Source organism: Pan troglodytes, chromosome 19 (assembly GCF_028858775.2).
Source record: "Pan troglodytes isolate AG18354 chromosome 19, NHGRI_mPanTro3-v2.0_pri, whole genome shotgun sequence".
Taxonomy (NCBI): domain Eukaryota; kingdom Metazoa; phylum Chordata; class Mammalia; order Primates; family Hominidae; genus Pan; species Pan troglodytes.
The window spans coordinates 64,529,268-64,550,298 of NC_072417.2; the positions used below are offsets into that span (position 1 = coordinate 64,529,268).

General features: G+C 44.5%; 1 long non-coding RNA gene across 1 annotated transcript in view; it reads left to right on the forward strand.

Moving 5' to 3' along the window:
* The first annotated feature begins 665 nt into the window (after nucleotides 1-665).
* The window catches only part of LOC134808974 (uncharacterized), a 53,690-nt gene continuing 33,324 nt past the window's right edge, over nucleotides 666-21,031 (forward strand). The window contains exon 1 of the long non-coding RNA XR_010153341.1: nucleotides 666-864. This is a non-coding gene — a long non-coding RNA (uncharacterized LOC134808974). The remainder of the gene's footprint in view (nucleotides 865-21,031) is intronic.

Consider the following 21,031-nt stretch of genomic DNA (forward strand, 5'->3'; position numbering starts at 1 on the left):
AGGCACATCCTGGCTGATCCCTTTGCTCTCTGTAAGAACTGGCTAGCTCAGGGAGGGGCAGTCTCTTCCCACTTAGAAACGTTATTAAGATATCTAAACATGGCCGGACATGGTGGCTCATGCCTGTAATCCCAGCGCTTTGGATGGCCAAGGCAGACAGATCATTTGAAGTCAGGAGTCGAGACCAGTCTGGCCAACATGGTGAAACCCCATCTCTACTAAAAATATAAAAATTAGCTGGTCATGGTGGCAGGCACCTGTAATCCCAGCTACTTGGAAGGCTGAGGCTAGAGAATCTCTTGAACCCGGGAGGTGGAGGTTGCAGTGAGCTGAGATTGCACCACTGTGCTCCAACCTGGGTGACAGAGCAAGACTCTGACACACACACACACACACACACACACACACACACACACCCCAAAACATCATAACATACAGAAAAAAAAAAAAGACAATACAAGGTTCAATCAGAGAAACGGAACCCTGGGAGATATACACATAGTTACAAATTTACTCTGTTCTCAATTGTGCAAGTTGGTTAAACAGTCTCTATTAGGCTTTTGTCTTATGCTGAAGCTTGAAGTTCTCGGGGCAGGCAGTCAGGAAGGGAGGATGGATTTCAAGTGGGGGAGAGTAAAGGCAAGCTGGAACCCATGAGCATGAGTGAGAACCCACGAGGACAGACTAGAACCTGCAGCATTCTCACTGTCTCCAGCCTGGATGATGTGATCATACTGTGGTGGAGGTAGGAGTCCTTCATCACAGAGCTAAATGCACGCCTGGCCCACGAGTCAGAGAGGGCTAAGGAGGCTCCAGGGAAAAGTGGGACAGTTGCAGACCTGACGCTGCCCCCGTGCCAATGAGGTGAGTCATCAGATAAGTGACAACCTGTGAGCTACAAAAACAGCGATGATTCTGCCCTAACCTGTGGTCAAACCTAATGGGAAGCCACGGGGAAGGAAATTTTGGGAAATCATGTTCAGCCTAGATAAACTGACAGATCACAGAGCCACCTCATTTGTTCAGCTGGAGCATTGGATGGTAGGAGGTGCTAAGAATGAACCGTGTGTGTGTGTGTGTTTGTGTGTGTGTATTGTGAGTGTGTGTATATCTGGAGCAGGGCAGTCGCTGTGGAGAGAATGGGTAGACAGTGCAGGCAGAAGAGCTGGCAACCACCATCACAAGGTGGAGGGAGCTTGTCCTGAGGCTGACCTGTGGGAGACTCTTGTTCCCTCTGTTCACCCTCCCTGCTGGCCACTGTGAGCTGCCCTTGCCATTGGTTCTGTGGAGTGAAGAGACAGTGGAAAGCAGCATTCTTTACTATTTATTTATTTATTTTTTTACTTTAGACGTTCAAATTCTCCCAAGGGGCTGTGGGCTGGAGGTCCAGAACACTGGGCCGAGGCTGGAGACACTCAAAGACGTTGAGGTACACCGTTTGGGGAAAGGAAGATGACACGTGGACACTCACCAGTGTACAGCCATTTTTCAGGATAAGGCCAGTCAAGAATCAGCATTTTCAAACACATTTTATCAGCAGCAATGGTTGTTTTGTGGTTGGTGTATTTGGCCGTAGTCAGTTTGGGCACACAGTCTTGAGTTTAAGGGTAAGAGCAAGCCAGTAAGAGGGAAAATAAAGAAGACTACAGATTTCTGGGTATCAGGTCAAAAACATTTTAGGTGCCAAAGCGTGGCTCGTGATGGAGTATTTGTGGCTGAGCTGGGGAGTGCAACAGTATTTTCATCTTTAGGAATTCTGAAGGAATTCCTGCCTTTAGAATTTTCCTGGACACTGTTATACTCAATAGTTCCTGATTTAGAGAACATCGATGGCTGTCTTTCTTTGTGTCTGAGAGTAGAGGGCCTCCACCATTCATCATAGCATACAGAAAAAAAAAAAAAAAGACAATACTAGGTTCAATCAGAGAAACGGAGCCCTGGGGGATATACACACAGTTACAAGTTTACTCTGTTCTCAATTGTGCAAGTTGGTTAAACAGTCTCTATTAGGCTTTTGTCTTATGCTGAAGCTTGAAGTTCTCCAGGTAGGCAGTCAGGAAGGGAGGATGGATTTCAAGTGGGGGAGAGTAAAGATAAGCTGGAACTCATGAGCATGAGTGAGAATCCACAAGGACAGACCAGAGAGATGATTTTCTGAGAGATGATTATGTCTCAGGTTCTATTCTGTGTGAGATCCTGGGATATAGTCCTGAACCTTGGGGGGCTCATGGGCACAGGTTTTGAGTGTGGGGAGGAGGTAGAATCAGCTGGGAAGACAACATAGTAAGTTACAGCATGATAAAAGGTGCATAGGGTCGGGTGTGACAAAGCCTAGTGGTTTTGGTCAATGGGGTGTAGATTATTAGCTTCCCTCCTGCTTCCGTGGTCCTTTCCAGACCATTACTCATCCGTCCTCACAAAAAACCCTTTCTCTTCTGAGGTTATCCTCATTCGGCCAATAAAACCAATAGGCTTTAGAGAGAAGGTGTCAATTTGTCTGAGCTCAGAGGATGGGAAGTTTTTCCAGCTGAAAAAGATGACGGGAGAGGCTAAAGAAGGGTATTAGAAGCAGAGCAAAGAGTAGATCCAATATATCTTTCTCATTTTTTTTTTTTTTTTTTTGAGATGGAGTCTTGCTTTGTTGCCCAGGCTGGAGTGCAGTGGTGCAGTCTCGGCTCACCACAACCTCCGCCTCCTAGGTTCAAGTAATTATCCTGCCTCAGCCTCCTGAGCAGCTGGGACTACAGGCATGTGCCACTATGCCTGGCTGATTTTTGTATTTTTAGTAGAGACGGGGTTTCACTATGTTGGCCAGGCTGGTTTCGAACTCCTGAACTTGCGATCCGCCCTCTCATTTTAGGCTTCTGGGCACGGCTTTCAGTCTCCCTCAGTTTCCAGTGAGATTACCCTCCTGGCTCCAGAACAGTGCCTTGTTGCCTATCATGTGGGAGAATCTACTATTCTCAGTGTTTTCAATCTACCTTCTAGAGTTAATTCTCCTGGTAACTCTGTTTCTAGGAAATCTCGTCCTTGAAGGCAACAGAGAAAGAAATCAATGAACTGCAAGGCGCCCATTTAGCATTGAGACTGATTTAAAGTAGGAAAGGTACAAAAATAAATGTCTGTGTGCAAATTGGGGTTCTTTTCTACAATTATGTTTGCATAAGTGGCTCATGGCCAAAGATTTCCCCTCGTAGAAGGTTGAGTTTTTTTTTCTTTACCAAGCCCAGAAGAAGTTTAATTGACATGTAGTTTGTAGGCTCACTAAATAATTCAATCCATTTGCCAAACTAGACCTTAAATTAAAAACAAAACAAAACATGGTTTCATGCTTTTCCAGCTTTATGGTGGTTGATCATCCATAATTTCAGAAACACTGATATGGTATGCAAAGGAAGAAGCCTTTGATTAGATTTAAACAGACATCTTGAATAGAGCCTGAAATGGGGAAAGAAAGCTGCACTGCCCTTTGATTCTGCAAAAATAAAACCAATTTGCCTTAAAAAAAACTTGTCTCAATTTTTTTCTTTCTTCATATTTGCAAGTTAAATAAGATTAAATCCCAATCAGCCATTCATTATACACTTGCTAAATATGTAGACTTAGACTTGGTTAAGAGTCCAAGTTGAATGTCAGGTGCTTTGATTTACAGGAAACTTCCAGAGTTGCTTGTGGTATCATCTTTTCCTACTCAAAAAATGTATCTTGGCCAGGCACAGTGGCTCACACCTGTAATCCTACCACTTTGGGAGGCTGAGGCAGGTGGAATGCTTGAGCTCAGGAATTCAAAACCAGCCTGGGCAACATGGTGCAAACTTGTCTCTACAAAAAATACAAAAATTAGCTAAGCATCATGGTGCACACCTGCAGGGCTGAGGTGGGAGGGTCTGTTGAGCCTGGGAGGTGGAGGTTGCAGTTTGCCGAGATCATGCCACTGCACTCCAGCCTGGGCGACAGAGCCAGACCCTGTCTCAAAAAAAAAAAAAAAAAAAAAAAAAAGTATCTCTTTGTTTTTTTCATAATTTAGAACTCAACCTTCACATCTATAGACAACATATAACTTTTGAAAATCCTGAGCGTGGCCAAAGATATTGGAATGCATAACATTAAGTCCGCATAAAAGAAATCCATACATTCAAAATATCTAAAAATCAATGGCTACTCATAAAGTTCTAATGTTTTATTTTTTGATATTCATTTTAACTTCAATTTCAATTTTGAGGCCCCATAGAATGAGTATTTGGTTTCTTTTTGCCACCATGGAGAAGATATTTTGAAAATGAAGAATCTGTTTTCGTGGAGGCCAAACATCAGTGATAAACGAAGTTCTTTCCGAGCATGGTCACCTGGGGACTGAGATGTCAAACCAGATCACTGTTCAAGAGAGGAAATGAAGTTTCATCAGCTACCTGGCTGCCTCCAGAGCATGGTCAGATGGTGTTTACTGGATGGAAATAAAAATGCCTCTTTTTTTTTTGGCACAAGAATTTCGGCTAAAATAAGACCAGCAGGACCTCTATGCTGAGGCCTTGGTAAAGGGACACACAGGATAAATATATGTACATAGCTGGCTCACCATGCCGGGAACTCTGTATTCATAACCTGTGACTGCCCTAAAGGGACAGATTAAAATTCAAAGCATGCAGATCCTTGGCTGTTTGATTTCAGACACAAAATTGGAAACGGGCTGATAAACATACACAGCATGAATCTCACTCCCATTCCCTGTGTTCCGTTATGCTGGGCTCGGCAGTGAGGCAGAACCCCGCCAACTCTGGCCTAGAAGGATTCCCATCTCCCCCCATGGGCAGGAGTACCACCGTTTCAATGAAGAGTCGTCTAAACTACCTCCATTTCTCCAGTGTGTTTGAAACAGACGAGGTCTAAGGGGTCCAGATGGGTGCAAGCTCATGTTGATTTGGCTACGTTTCCGTGGACTAGGGGGATGAGAGGAGGCTCACCTACACAGGGATGTCCTCACATCCTTTTTGGGAGAACAGCCAATGAGGCCCACAAGATCTTAGTTACAAACGACACCAATGATACTTCCAGGGCATGGTGACTCCATCTCCCATTATTGTGGGGTGTGGGCAAGTTGTGGTCTGATCAATGGATCAGATTCTATCTCTTTCTCTGTCTGCCTTCTAATTTTTGGCTTTTTGGAATCCAGACTCAACTCTGTATTTCCTTAAATGGGCAATTTTTGCATTAATCATTGAAAGCTCAGACAGCAGGGCTGGCTTTTCTTGCTGAACAATTGTCTTAGGTCTAACAATAGAGAAAGACATTTCTAAAGTTCCCAAATTAGGTACTGTCATGTATGTTTTGGGCTTTCTGTAGCCTTGGAGGAAATGGACATCTTTGCTTCTAGGGGCAGAGCAGCTGGCAGCATTAGACCCTGGGCCCATTTGTTGCCTTTTACTACACTAGGCTGCCACTTCCAGGGCAAGGAAGTGGGAATTTGTGATTAGCTATTCATGGAGTTCTCATTCTTAATCATTAGGCAGTTTGTTATTAATGATTCTTGGGTATTCCAAGCACTAATAAAACTAATGGTTACTTTTGAATATGAGCAGAGTTCTGGATCCCTTTTAGAGATTGGGTGGTTTGTCGGCCATGCATGGTGTCTCACGCCTATAATCCCAGAACTTTGGGAGGCCAAGTCGGGTGGATCACCTGAGGTCAGCAGTTCAAGACTAGCCTGGCCAACATGGCGAAACCCCGTCTCTACTAAAAATACAAATAAATAAATAAATAAATAAATAAATAAATAAATAAATAAAATTAGCCGGGCATGGTGGTACGCTCCTGTAGTCCCAGCTACTCAGGAGGCTGAGGCAGGAGAATCACTTGAACCCAGGAGGCAGAGGTTGCAGTGAGCTGAGATCATGCCACTGCACTCCAGCCTGGGTGACAGAGTGAGACTCTGTCTCAAAAAAAAAAAAAAAAAAAAAAAAAAGATGGTTGTCAAATATCTGTGCTTTGGAGTGAGTGTCGGCCCAGATTGCCTTTTTTGGAGATTGCTCTCTCTCTCCCAGGTGTGGAGAGAGATATGAGTCTAGGTCTGTCCTCTGCCATCTCAGCCCCTTAACCATAGAGCTGATTGAGCTGGGGCAGACACCTAACTCAGGGGTATCACCAATGCATTAAGCCAACCAATCTCTATTGATCAACAGAATGAAAGGGTATAGAGACTGACTGGATGGGATGGTGTTGGGCAAGGGACGTTCATGCAATGTTGGGGCCAGAGTTGGAGCCAGGGCCAGCGAGACCCATTGGCAAACTGAAGGTATTAGGGGAGACTCTAGAGCCTTGCCCCAAAGCTGGTCTTTTGAGAGGATTAAGTGGAGAGAAGCAGAGATGTGCCAAGGTCCAGACGGAGAGTTGCGGGAGTTTCCCAGTCCTTTGCGACCCAGTTTCCTGTCTCTGGATGCTTGATTGCTTCTTGTAGCCCTACAATGACTCAATCTAGCCCAAGAGAGTTTCTTTTCCTTGAAAGCAAACAACCCCTGACCAGAAGAATGTCACAGATGACGAGAGGTGCCTCATCACAGAATCAGGAACAGTCAGAGTCTCAGTGGGAAGCTATGCAGCTTCCAAGTGCAGCTCGATGAGTCAGCTGTGAAGACAGGGTATGGTAAGTATGGCATGAAAGGCAAGGCGCACCTTTGCAATGATCCCTCCAGGCACAAGTGTCCCCTGGGGCTCCAGGGGGAGTAGGAAAGGAGGGAAGGTTACCAAGGGCCTGTCGGGTCCCAGGCATAGTGTTAGGTGCTTTACATATCTTGTTTTGTTCTTTGGTAATATTGTTGGGTTGAATAATGACCCCTACAAATATGTCCACATCCTAATCCCAGAATCTGTGAATGATACCTTACACGGCAAAAGGGACTTTGCAGACAGAAGTTAATGATCTTAAGACTGGGCTTATCCTGGATTATCCACATGAGCCTGGTATAATCACAAGGGCCCTTCCTTGTAAGAAGGAGCCGAAAGGGTCAGAGTCAGAGAAGGCAACGTGATAAAGCAGCAGTTGGAGTGATGTACTTTAAAGACGGAGGAAAGGGCCACGAACCAAGAAGTACAAGTGGCTGTTAGAAGCTGAAAAAGCAGGGAAATGAATTCTCCTCTCAGATGCTCTGGAAAGAACCAGCCCTGCTGATATCTTGACTTTAGCCCAGTGAATCTGAATTCAGACTTATGAGCTCTAGAACTGTAAGAGAATAAATCTGTGTTGTGTTAAGCTACTAAGTTTGCAGTGTTTATTATGGCAGCAATAGGAAACTAATATGGTTGTATTTTTATAATCCTCATTTTTACAAATGAGGAAGCTCAGTCAGGTTGAGCAACTTGCCCAAAGACACACAGCTAGCAAGAGATGGAACAAAGGTTTGGTCCTGAACTAGGCTGTCAGACTCAGAGCCTCTGCTTTTCCCACTATCTGCTTTTGCTGCCTGAGCAATCTGCTTTCCTGAGCACGTCTGCACACATCAAAGGCTCTGTCTATGTCTGCTGGATGAGTGCACAGTGTTCTGGAGTCAGAAGGATAGGTGGCATGACCTGTCAATAGTCTTCCTTTCAACAACTGTGCAGAAATGCATGCAACCTTCTATGGCCCCAGCAGCTGGGCCCTCCCAGCTAGATCTGGCATCCGGGTCTCTTAGGTGTCTGCTTCTTTCAGGATACAGGAGTGGGTCTGATTTATTATGGTGCATTCCCCAATTTCATGCCAAATGATTCAATTACAGTCACCCTCAGCACTCAGGAGAGGCTTCCTGCTGGCTCACAAAGATGAGACCAGAGGTGGCCCGGAGCATGTAGAAAAATTTCACCTTATTATTTATTGGAGGGGGAAGTGGCATTTCTCCCACTTTGGAGTAGGTTTGTTAATCACAATGTATAAGAGAAGAGGGAGGAAAAATCTTCTCATTTCCAAAGCGAAGTCAGGTTTTAATGAGGTATTATGGTAATGTTTTTACTTTATTTTCCCTGGCTGCCTGTGTCTGTCAGCTCAGGGTTACTCCTGGTCTGTTGAAAGGAACAATTGTTTATTGACTTCTCACTATCATGCAAACAATGGCTCCCACTTATTAAGTATGTACTGTGTGCCAGGTACTGTGCTGGGCAATTTACAAGTAATCCTTAAACTGAGCCCGGAAAGTGAATGTTAGTATGCTTATCTTCCAAATCAGGAAACAGAGGCTCACATAAATGAAGGAATTTGCCCAGTAACACCCAACTGGTAAGCTATGATTTACACCTAGGCTTTTCTGAATCAGAAGCTTTTATTCTCTCCAGAAGTGATAGCAGGATTCTTTTTTTTTTCTTTTTTTTTTTTGAGATGGAGTCTCGCCTTGCCGTCCAGGCTGGAGTGCAGTGGCATGATCTCGGCTCACTGCAACCTCTGCCTCCCAGTTCAAGTGATTCTTTTGCTTCAGCCTCCCAAGTAGCTGGGAATACAGGCGTATGCCACTACGCCCAGCTAATTTTTGTATTTTTAGTGGAGACGGAGTTTCACCATGTTGGCCAGGCTGGATTTGAACTCCTGACCTCAAGTGATCCGCCTGCCTTGGCCTCCCAAAATGTTGGGATTAAAGGCGTGAGCCACCATGCCCAGCTGATAGCAGGATTCTTATTTGGGTATTTTATTGGCCACTCTATACATCCTGCAGGTCTTAGCTAGGATGTGAATTCCTAGCTTCATGTGGCCTCTTATTCCACAAATCTAGGCCTCCCTTAGTGCTGGGTACTCACCCCACTCAGTGCCTCGTGGCCATATTGTAATTGTCTGCTCTTTCTGTGTGTCCCTGCTATGCCGTAGATCCTTGAAGGCAAACACAGCATGCTGTGTCCAGCACAGAGCAGGCACTGAATAATCGCTTGTGGAATATATAAAAGAATGAATGGCATCCATATTTACACAAATACTGTCACTGAAAATTATCATGAACTTTAGATACCATTTAGGGAAGACACCATAATTTGCAAAGTGCATTCAAATATCCCTTTAAAAAAATACGGAATTCATGAAGAGTGATCCGAATGACTGATTATTATGAGATTTTTGGAACAATTTATTGGTGTTTAGCTAAACCTTAAAGGACTTATTGTACCATGTGCAAGAGAATTCCCTAAAGTGATCAAATTGGTTTTCTTAATGCTGACATTCCCTGCAGATTGACACAGAAGGGCTGTGAAAACATTGCTTTGCTTCCAGATTGTATTTGGAATTTTATTTTCAAAGCATCCCTTTGGATGGGTCCAACCTATCTCTCCTTTTCTTGCTCAAAATTTATTCCTCTGGGCGCATTTGAATGCAAGCACGTTAAGGGCAGGACTGTGTCTTGTTCACTCCCCTATGCCCCTGGCACCTAGGACAGTTCCTAGCCCATGGGAGCTTCTCAATTAATATGTGTTGATTCATTAGTGGGCTCTTCCTATTTGATATAGTGAAAGGATCAGAGAGGGCAAAAAGGTCTCATGCAGGAGTAGTCGATGGAGATGCAGAACCTGTCAGTATCTCACTCTCTAATGTGCTGCTTATCTGGTACATCTACCACTCCTGGCCCATCAAGCTGGGTGAGACCATCCACACGCATTGCCCCATACCTCTTTGCACCCCCAAACAAGTCCTGAATGCTAGAGGATGTTCTAGGCACTCATGAGGTCTTCCCTTATGACTCATGTTTGTCCCTGACATCCTCTCCCATTTATCTTGTTTATCTCCTTGTTCCAAACTCCTTGACATGGCCTCAAGCTCTATTCCTCAGCGCTGATCCTGGCCCACGGCCTTTCCTTGAAACCAGACTGCCTGGATTTGAATCCCAGCTTCATCCACTGCCTAGCTGTGTGGCCTTGTGCAATTCCTTAACCTCTCTGCTCCTCAGTTTCCTCATCTATAAAATGGGGATATGAGCTATGCTTGTAAGAGGGCTGTGGAGAAAACTAGATAAATTAATATGCATACAGTGCTTGGACCAGCACCTGAAAGGCAGTAAACTCCAAATCCTTATTTGCTGTTACTCTTATTATGTGGTCCTTCTTGGGCTCTCAGTGTGCCACCAGAAAAAGACAAACAGAGTCTTGGTGTAGGACAAAGCCCTTGGTAATGTCCATGACATCTGGTGGGGTGTGGTTATGTGGACTATTGCCAGAATGAAAGTCTTACCCTCACTCGACCAAGAAAAACACACAAAGTCCAGAGGGTATAAGCCATTTCCTTCCTGCTTCGTTTGACCAACTTTCTGTCCATATCGAACTCCCATTACTAGATGCCTGGGAGGCTGTTTTCTCTCTGACCCCCTTCCTTCTTGTCCGCTTCCCACTCTGGGATCGTCTTGGTCTTTTCAGGCTCTTGCTTCTCCCCACAGAGTCGCAGCTCCACCTTGAAGGGCTTCCGTAGGCCCAACCCTGGGCACTGCAGGTCTTGCCAAGTCTTCTGAGTGAAACCTCCATATGACCAAAAACCCTTGCTTTGTCATTATCTACAGCCTCTTAAAGGAGAACCCGGGGGTGTCATTATCCTAACAAAGTGCCTCTTTTTCAGCCTTACCAAAGACCTTGACTCAGGAAGAAGTGAGTGTGGGAAGAAGAGAATGAGGGAGCAGGGAAGGAACCCCATTCTGTTTCATAGAGCTCAGGAAGATCACCTTCTCCCATGGTGGGTGGGGTGGGGTGGGGTGGGTGGTGGTGATGTTGTCAGCCTAGAAGGAGTGAATTGCTTGGGATCTAGCTGCACGCCGGGGTGTAATTTCAAACCATGCAGCCGGAGCCTGATTCTGCTACTAAAAACCACCTGCTCTCATCAGCATGCAGACCCTGATGGAAAGAGACACTAATTTACAAGAAGGGTGCCAAGTAGCAGACATGTGTCAATACAGGACTTTCAACTCAGGCGAGGAAATAAATCTCCTTTTGGAATTAATGTCATGATTGACTTCAGAGCATATGAACTTGTTATGCAATTGATCTCTGAGTAAAGTGAGCATATGACCAACAGGTACAGCATGTGTCTCCCTCCTATTTTGTTCACTGCCTCCTCTTCCCCATTTCACCGTCCTCTTCTTCCTCTCTGCCGGGGAAGTCTGGCTGAACCAGGGAGATCCAATCTGTCTTTCTTTTTAATGATACCCTGGAGGAAAGATACGCTAAAACAACTTTGACTTCTCAGCCACTGTTTTAACTGTTGTTGTAGTCATAAGGTTATGTCGTAGGTCTGACTTGCATCCCTCATGCTGTACTCTGGGCCTGTTTCTATTAGCTCAGATCACTGTGGAGAGGAACGGCAACAGGCTCTGAAAAGTAAAGACTATATGGTCTGTGCATCCTCAGATAGCTCCACTGCCAATTACATCATCCCCACACACCTCCTACTTGTGCCTTTCTTTGCTTCCACCATGATACTTTCCACTTCCCTTCTTTTTCTTTTTTTCCCTTTTTTTTTTTAAAGAGATGGGGTCTTGCTCTGCTGCCCAGGCTGGAGTACAATGGTGCAATCATAGCTCACAGCAGCCTGGAACTCCTGGGCTCAACTGATCCTCCTGCCTCAGCCTCCTGAGTAGCTAGGGTTAGAAGTGCCTACTCCCATACCCAGCCTCCCTTCCTAATTAGACCTGCGAGTGGTGACAGGTTGTGGAAACCTAGGCCCTGGGACCCTGCTGATGGAAAAAGGGTGGAAGCTGAAATGACAAGCGCACTGCTAAGTTTTAGGAGGCTGCATGCTCTGGCTTTGAAGCTTGGTCTGATTTATTTATGGGCCGGCCTCTGTCATCCAGAGTAGAGCATTATATCAGCCAGTGTGCTGAAGGTGCCCCCAGTGGTTTATGGCTGTGATAATGGAGTTGTTATGGGACTTAGTGAGCTGGAATTTATCAAGGCTCAGGTTCTTCTCTGTGTAGCTGGCTCTGAGATGTCACTTAACCTTTGTTAACAACAGCAGCAATAACAATAATAATAATAATAATAATAATAGCTCATGCCTGCTAAGCCTTTACCAGGTGCTGGGCACATATGTTAACACTTAATATATGTTATTTCATGCTTCTCAAATAGTCTTGTAAGGTAGACATTATTTTGTCACCAATCTACAAAGGCGCAGTGTACAACAGTGTTGAAATTAAGCAGTGTTCCCAAGGCCATGTAGTTGGTAGGATTTGAGCTGGGAATTCAAACCCAGAGAGTCTGAATCCAGAGCCCAGATGCTCATTGCTCTCTTAGCAGCCACAGGAAGAAGGGGACTCTCTCACTCTGACATTGACATTGAGGAGCTTCATATTCTTGGCAGACTCTGACGTGTGTGTGTGTGTGTGTGTGTGTGTGTGTGTGTGTGTGTTTGCATGGGTGATTGTAGTCAGTACAGGAGCACCGTGAGCTGTCCCAGTTGATGGCGCTGGGCACTGATGCACCTTGGCCTTTGCCTGCCCAGTCCCACTCCCTTGTTCTCTGGTGTGCATTTCTGGAGTTCCTTGGAGGGAGAGGCCAGGGATAGAAAACCCAAGGTCATTCCCCAACCCCACTCCATGGTACCTTCTTCCCTGGTGCTAATCCCAGCCTCCTGTCGGTTTCTCATATGCAGGCTCAATCAGCGCTTCCCTGGGGACCATGCTTTACCGCACACAGAGGGCGTTAATGTGCACACCTTATTTAGACCCCAGAGCATGCTGTGAGGAAGAATGGCTCAGATAGGAGAGGCAGAGAGCATGACTAATAAAAATAAAGCAAGGGATTAAGAGACTTGAAGGTTCCCAGGACAAGCTATTGTCAAATTGGTGAATATTAATGCAGCTAAAGGAAGAAGGAGTCCAACAGAAGGGGAACTGGGAAAATGAATTATGGCACATACTTGTAATGGGCTATCATGCAACCATTAAATGAATGATCAAGAAGGCAAGATGGCAGCATTAGAAGTTGTTTACCAGCTGGGTGTGGTGCTTCATGCCTGTAATCCCAGCACTTTGGGAGGCTGAGGTGGGTGGATCACTTGAGGTCAGGAGTTCGAGGCCAGCCCGGCCAACACGGTGAAACCCCGTCTTTACTATAAATACAAAAATTAGCTGGGTGTGGTTGTGCAGGTCTATAATCCCAGCTACTCAGGAGGCTGAGGCAGGAGAATTGCTTGAACCTGGAAAGCGGAGGCTGCAGTGAGCCGAGATCGTGCCACTGCAATCTAGCCTGGGCAACAGAGTAAGACTCTGTCTCAAAAAAAGAAAGAAAGAAAGAAAGAAAGAAATTGTTTGCCACATATTATTTAGTGAAGAAAAAAGTGACCAGGAAGCATATACAACACAGTGCCAGTCTTATGAAAGCATATATGTGTATGTGTGTGTGTGTATATATATATATATGCATATATGTACATACTTATGTGTATATATACTACCATGTATAGAAAAAAGGTTGAATGTCTGTATTCCAAAATATTGACCAAGTCTTCAGTCAATTATGTTGAGGTGGTGGATTATGGCTGATTTATAATAATTTTCTTTAGTGTAGTTTTGAAGTTTCCTAAAATGAACTTGTATTTGGAATAAGATAAACACTTATTAAAGAAAGGAAGAATGAGCCATTAAAAGGGAGGTGTTTAGCCATCAAGTTATGCCCTGGGTCTGACCTGCATCTCTCATGCTGCACTCTGGGCCTGTCTCTATTAGTCCAGATCTCTGTGGAGAGGAACAGCAACAGGTCTGAAAAGCAGAGACTGTATGTCTGTCCATCTTCAGATACCTCCACCACCAATGACCAACTTTCCTTCCTGGGAAAATGAGGAGCCAGAGAGAGAACAGAAAGGTGCAGTAGACAGCAATGTCCTGGTCATTCAGACCTGAATTTGGGGCCATGAGGATTCCAGGCCCTGTTATGTCCAGAGATGGATCATGAGCTGGGCCTCACCTTGGCTTCGCATTTCCCCTGGCTGATTCCACACCCACTGGGATTTTAATTTGACCTTTGTGTGTCCTGATATTGGGAAGGGGTGTGCACTGATTTAGGGACTGGAACATTCTAGTTACAAAAAAAGAAGAATGGGATCCACCATGAGAAACAGACACTTTGGCATTCTGATTTATAAAAAGTCTTTTATGAGCTTGGTTAATGGGAGTTTGTCCAAGAGAGACAGGTCAATTAACTCTTCACCTTGCAAGCTGAGGACCAGACCTGGGGAAGTGATGATGATGTTGAGGGCCTCTCTGGCCAGAGCTGGTCAGCTAGCTTTTCCCTGGCAGTAGCTCTCTTTGGGGAACAGTATGATATACTGGAAGGGGGTTGAACTTGGAACTAGGTGGATCCACAGTAAAATCCTAGCTCTATCTTTTATTATTATTATTATTTTATTTATTTTTTTTAGCAATGTGACATTGATATGGTTTGGCTCTGTGTCCCCACCCAAATCTCACCTTGAATTGTAACAATCCTCATGTATCGTGGGAGGGACCTGGTGGGAGGTAATTGAATCATGGGGGCAGGTTTCTCTCCTGCTGTTCTGGTGATAGTGGATAGGTCTCATGAGATCTGATGGTTTTATAAAGGGAGGTTCCCCTGGACACGCTCTTGCCTGCTGCCATCTAAGACATGCCTCTGCTCTTCCTTTGTCTTCCGTAGTGATTGTGACACCTCCCCAGCCATGTGGAGGGTTAAACCTCTTTTCTTTATAAATTACCCAGTCTTGGATATGTCTTTATTAGCAGTGTGAGAAAAGACTAATACAGACATTGTTTACTTAACCTCTCTGAAACCTGCCTTTCTCATCTGAAAAGTGGATGTGATAATACATCATGGGGTTCCTCTGGGGATTAGATGAAATATGGAGTAGAAAGTCCCTGGCACATGGTTGGCATGTAACAGTAGTCAGTTGTTTTGTCTGCAATATCAGGGACGGCAGGAATAACTGATAACAATATCCCTATTATCCCTGAACTTGGGTCCAGGGAGATTCTATAGTCTTTGCTCATGGTGACACAGTAAAAGCAGACCAGGGATCGGGTCTTCTCCTTGCTGGCTGTGGTTTCCACTCCAATATGGCTTTGGGTCTGTCTAGGGCAGGGTTGGCCAACTGTGGCCCACAGGCTGAATCTGGCCCACTGCCTGTTTTTATAAGTAAAATTTTATTGGGAAACAGCCATGCTCATTCATTTACATGTTATCTATGGCTTAACAACAGAGTTGAGGAGTTGTGGCAGTCTGCATGGCCCACAAAGCCTAAAATATTTAATCTCTTGACCTTTACAGAAAAAGTTTATTGATTCCTGACATAGAACATCATTGACTTCTAAGGTGGGAGGAATTTCAAAATGAGGAATCATAGAATCAGAAAAGTGAGGAACCCCCAAAAGATTAAGGCAGAGAATTTGTGAGAAAACACTACTTCCCAAGGAAAGGAGCAAGGGGGAATGAAGGGAGAATACAGACCTTCCACAGACCTGGCAATAGCAGCCAGGAAATATTAGGAAATGGATACATCTGCTTCTTTTAATTCCTCTGTCTCTGTGGGGGATGCAAAGCCTTTTGCAGAGATTGTAGGAAAATATGTCTTGAAAGTCTGGCAAAAGGCCAGCTCTCGAGATGGTCCTTCTGAAAATCTGGCTCATGACAGGGCTCTCCTCTACTATTTATCTTCCCTGGCTCTAGGCTCGGACTTCAAGACCCAGAACTTGATGTTTCTTGGAAATTCATCATCTCTACAGCCAATGGGTCCCCAAGCCTTGTCTACTCAGACTCCTTAAGTACATCTCCAGTCTGTCCCTTATTCTCTATCCCCACTGCCACCATTCTAGTTCATGCCTCATCATCTCTCACTAGGATTTCTGTAATAACATCTGCCCGTCCACCCATCCATCTCCAACCACCCAGCTGCACTGAGAACCTGCACTGGGCTAAGTCCTGGGACAATGCTGGGCATGATACACTCTTTGCCTTCAAGGCCTCACTAACTAATGGTCTTTAATAACTGAATTTCCACTTTCAGCCCCACTTCCACCCAGGTTTTCCTTCCTCCCTGTTGCAGGGTGATCTTTCAAAAGCACACCTTTGATTTTGCTATTGCCTTAGTCAAAACCTTTAATAACTTCCCATTGATTGTAGGATAAGGCCCAAAGTCCTTAGTGAGGCATTTATGCTCCTTTGCAAATTGATTCCCAAATACCTTTCCAGCCTTTTCTCATACGAATCTAAATTTTAGTGAACAACTCCTAGTTATTGTTTAAGCTCAAGATAAGGTTTTATATTGTATTAAGGTAAGTAATGCTAGGCTCTGCTGAGGTAACAGATACACTCTGAAATCTCAGTGCCTTAACACAATAAAACTTTATATACTGCTTTTCCTCAGTCTAACGTGACATTCCTGGTTTGGCAGCTTTCCTGGGCAGCTCTCCTCCAAGCAATAACTCAGGGATCCAGGCTTCTTTCATCTCTACAAGTGATTTTAAGTTCACCCTGGAGCCATCCAGCCAGGAGATGAGAGGATAAAGTGTATGGATGAGGCCAGGCGCAGTGACTCATGCTTGTAATCCCAGCACTTTGGGAGGCTGAGGTAGGCAGATCATTTGAGGCCAGGAGTTTGAGATCAGCCTGGGCAACATGGCAAAACTCCGTCTTTACTAAAAATATAAGAATTAGCCGGGCATGGTGGCACACACCTGAAATCCCAGGTACTCAGGTGGGTGAAGCACAAGAATCGCTTGAACCTGGGAGGCAGAAGTTGCAGTGAGCTGAGCTTGCACCACTGGACTCCATCCTGGGTGGCCGAGGGAGACTGTCAAAAACAAAACAAAACAAAACAAAACAAAACAAACAAACAAAAAAACATGTATAGGTGGATTCTTAGGAAGTTTTAGGAACCAGATCTTATATCACTCTGTTCCAATTTTATTGGCTAGAACTCAATTGTGTGGCCCTGATAACTGCATAGGAGGCTGGGAAATGTAGTTGAGTTGTGTGCCCAGGAGGACAAAGAAATGGGTTTGATGGACAAATAGCATTATTTCTGTAGCTCAAATCTTTTTTTTTTTTTTTTTGAGATGGAGTCTCATTCTGTAGCCCAAGCTGAAGTGCAGTGGTGTGATCTCGGTTCACTGCAACCTCCACCTCTGGGGCTCAAGCGATTCTCATGCCTCAGCCTTCTGAGTAGCTGGGACTACAGGCATGTGCCACCACGCCCGGCTAATTTTGTGTTTTTTAGTACAGATGGGGTTTCATCATTTTGGTCAGGCTGGTCTCGAACTCCCGACCTCAGGTGATCCGCCCTCCTCAGCTTCCCAAAGTGCTGGGATTATAGGCGCGAGCCACAGCGCCTGGCATAGCTCAAATCTTAATGCGTTTGTCTTTGCTATTTCCTCTAAACTCTTCTTCCCTAAGCAAAACTCTGAAAGTTTAAGCCTAAATTCTTCTTATCCTGTTTCTCTGGGTGGGTGAACATTTCCTTATCCTTCCAGGCCCAGGCTAAACATCACCAATCCCAGGAAGCATTTCCTAGCTCTGCATGAGCACCTGTCCCCATGTTTGCTTCCACAGAACTTTGTGCATTGTCAACATGAATCAGACTTTTCTAGGTGCCAGACCCTGTTCTGGGCTGTTTATTTTAATTTTTTTAATTGTCCATTTCTTTATTATCCTTCAAAGTCTAAAACTTCCTCAATGATAAAACGAATAGCCACTGATTTCTGCCGCTTCGTTTATTGGAACTTCTAGTCTGATGGCAAACATTTTTTTTACATTTGTTTTATTATTAAAGATTCAGAGTCACAATAAATACAATCAGTAACCTCCTCCATCCCCCAAAGCCCCCACAAATACCCTGCACAAGTGTTAACCATCTATTACACTTTCTTTGTTAAGGATTATGAAATTACTGGCTGTAAACAGCTCAGTCCAAGTTCTTCAGGCTAACATCATCTGTGGCATAACTTGGCGTCAAAGAGAAACCCTAGGGCAGAGCAGCAAGGACCATCCTTTCCCTTATAGGCACCCCTGCGATGAGACTATTTCTACAGAAAACTCCCCCTGTGGACCAGACGCGGTGGCTCACGCCTGTAATCCTAGCACTTTGGGAAGCGAGGCGGGCGGATCACGAGGTCAGGAGATACAGACCATCCTGGCTAACATGGTGAAACCCCGTCTCTACTAAAAATACAAAAAATTAGCCGGGTGTGGTGGTGGGCACCTGTAATCCCAGCTACTCGGGAGGCTGAGGCAGGAGAATTGCTTGAATCCAGGAGGCAGAGGTTGCAGTGAGCCAAGATCATGCCATTGCACTCCAGCCTGGGCAACAGAGCAAGACTCCATCTCAAACAAACAAGCAAACAAAAAAACAACCAAACCAAACCAAACCAAACCAAAACAAAACTCCCCCTATGTCTTCCTGTCCATCTGAGCTCCCTAAATGCGTAACTCTTATGATCCTCACACAAACCCTATAGAGGTAGATACTATTATTATCCCCAGTGCAAATGTGAGGAACCTGAGGCTTATGCAATAAATAAGCTCAAATCTTTTTTTTTTGTCCAGGGGTTTTATTATTCCATCACAGTCCAATTGTACAGATTTGTTTTCTGGTCTGTTATTCCTATGGAACTATGACATCCTCACAGGCAGGAGCCTGGTTTTATTCATTGTCTGTGCCCCCACTGTGGCATGTCTTCAGGAACTATTATTATATGAAGAAATGTTGCCATTCAATATGCCAATGTGCTTATTAATCAGTGAATTTATTCTATACTACTATGTAACCGGGTACACTCAACAAATATTTATTCCATGGTTGATTTAAGGGCTGAATCATCAGCCAGTGATGGATGGCTGTTTTTTTATTTTATTTTATTTTACTTTATTTTTTTTTGAGGTAGGGTCTTGCTCTGTTACCCAGGCTGGATTGCAGTGGCGCGATCTCAACTCACTGCAACCTCTGCCTTCTGGGTCCAAGCAGTCCTCCCACCTCAGCCCCCCAAGTAGCTGGGACCCACAGCCATGCACCATCATGCATGGCTAATTTTTGTATTTGTTTGTAGAGACGGGTTTTTGTTATGTTGCCCAGGATGGTCTCAAGCTCCTGAGCTCAAGTGATTCGCCCGCCTTGACCTCCCGAAGTGCTGGGATTACAGGTGTAAGCCACTGCGCCTGGCCTGGATGGCTCATTCTTTTAGAAGGGGTGCATGACCAACTGGACGCCACAGTGGTGTCTGCAGGTGCTACAGCAGAAATCTGCTTTTGATGCAGCACTTGCCTTACGAGCTGTTCTTTCTTGCTCATTGAGGGCTTTGTGTGCTGCTCTTCACACAGCTGGGCTGCATTGTGATCTGTCATGTACCAAGTTCAGACATATTTGCTCCTGATCCCAAGACTCAAGACAGATCAGATGTCATAGGCCTTTAGTGTGACCTACAGGAAAGCTTTCATTCCAGCATTTAGTAGGGTGGCCAGTAATACTTTTTTGGCTCAGGGAACTAGCAGTGCAGTTCAACAGATCCAAATGAACTGAGCTTGAGTGAGGTGTTGATGGTGTGGAACAGAAGGAGGCATGGAGGGCTCACACATTGTAAATGCTCATCATCTAGGGCTGGAGGAGGAGAATGAAGGGTCAATAATGCCTACCTGATAAGGTTGCTATGAGGAGAAAATGAGATAATGTGGGTGAAGCACATAGCACAGTGATGGGCACATTAGTAAGTGCTCAATTAGTATTAGCTGTTATATTATTATGAATGCAATACAGTATGATGAGTGTTATCTTGGTGACATGAACAAAATAATATAGGAGCCCAGAGTGTCCCATTGTACTTGGAGGATTCAGGGAGATATTCATAGAGGAAGTGAGATTTGAACAAGACTTCAATGGATAAGTAGGAATGCTCTGGATAGGTAAGACAGTGGTGAGGCTGGGAATGAGTATTAGAGATAGAGGAAAGTAGAGGTATGAACAATTTTCTCTCTGAGAATAACAGGTGGCTTCGGTGAAAAGTGTAGAGGGTATTATGGAAGAAAGGTAGGGAAATGTAAAAGGTGGTGTGGTAGGCAGAATATGCTTCCTGCCCTCCAAATGTCCACATCCTAATCCCTGGTACCTGTGAAGATGTTACCTTACACGCAAAAAGGAATTAACTTTGTAGATGGGATTAAGGTTGCCAATAAGGTGATCTTAAAATAGGGAGATTATCCTGGATTATCCAGGGGGCCTCAATGTAGTCACAAATGTCCCTGAAAGTAGAAGGATGCAGAGGAAGGAGTCAGAGTAATGCAAGGTGAGAAAGACGCAACTCACTCTGAACTCAACTGGCTTTGAAGATGGAGAAAGAAGTCATAAGCCAAGAAGAGTGAGTGACCTCCAGAAACACTAGAGGCAAGGCAAGGCAAGGCAAGGGATTCTCCCACAGAGCCTTCAGAAAGGAGCACGATCCTGCTGACACCTTGATTTTAGTTCAGTGAGACTTGTGCTGGACTTCCAACCTCTAGAACTGTAAGAGAATACATTTGTGTTGTTGAAGCCACCAAGGTTGTGGTCATTTGTTGAAGCAGCAATAGAAACCTAATACAGACTGGGGAGAGAGGATGTGGGGAAGGAGTCTGAAAAGCAGGCAGAGCCAGGCTATGAAAAGATTTGTAGGTTACATTCTTTTTTCCTACAGGGCAGAGATTCTAAAAAAGTGTTCTGTCCTTTGATATATTCTGCAGAAATAGGGTTTAAAGATAAAATCACTTTGGGTATCACTGAATACTCTTGCCCCCATTTGAAGATTCATAAGGAACATTAATAATTCAAAAACCCCAAGAAATCATGCAGCAAAGAGACCTGTTTAACTTTGTCTGTCAAGTATTTCCTCAATTTATTTGATCATCAGTTTCCTTTTTGTTTTTCTTCACTCAAGACCGGTTAACATCTCAAAGCACTTTAGAAAATTCTGCTATAGGTGATGGGAATGCATCAGAGTTTTAATTTTAAAAAATAAGTTTATTTTTTCAGTTGAAAAGGTAGTATAACCTCATTATGAAAAATAGACAAAAGAGAAAAATCCATGGTGAATTTTATCACCTCAATCCAACTACTAGT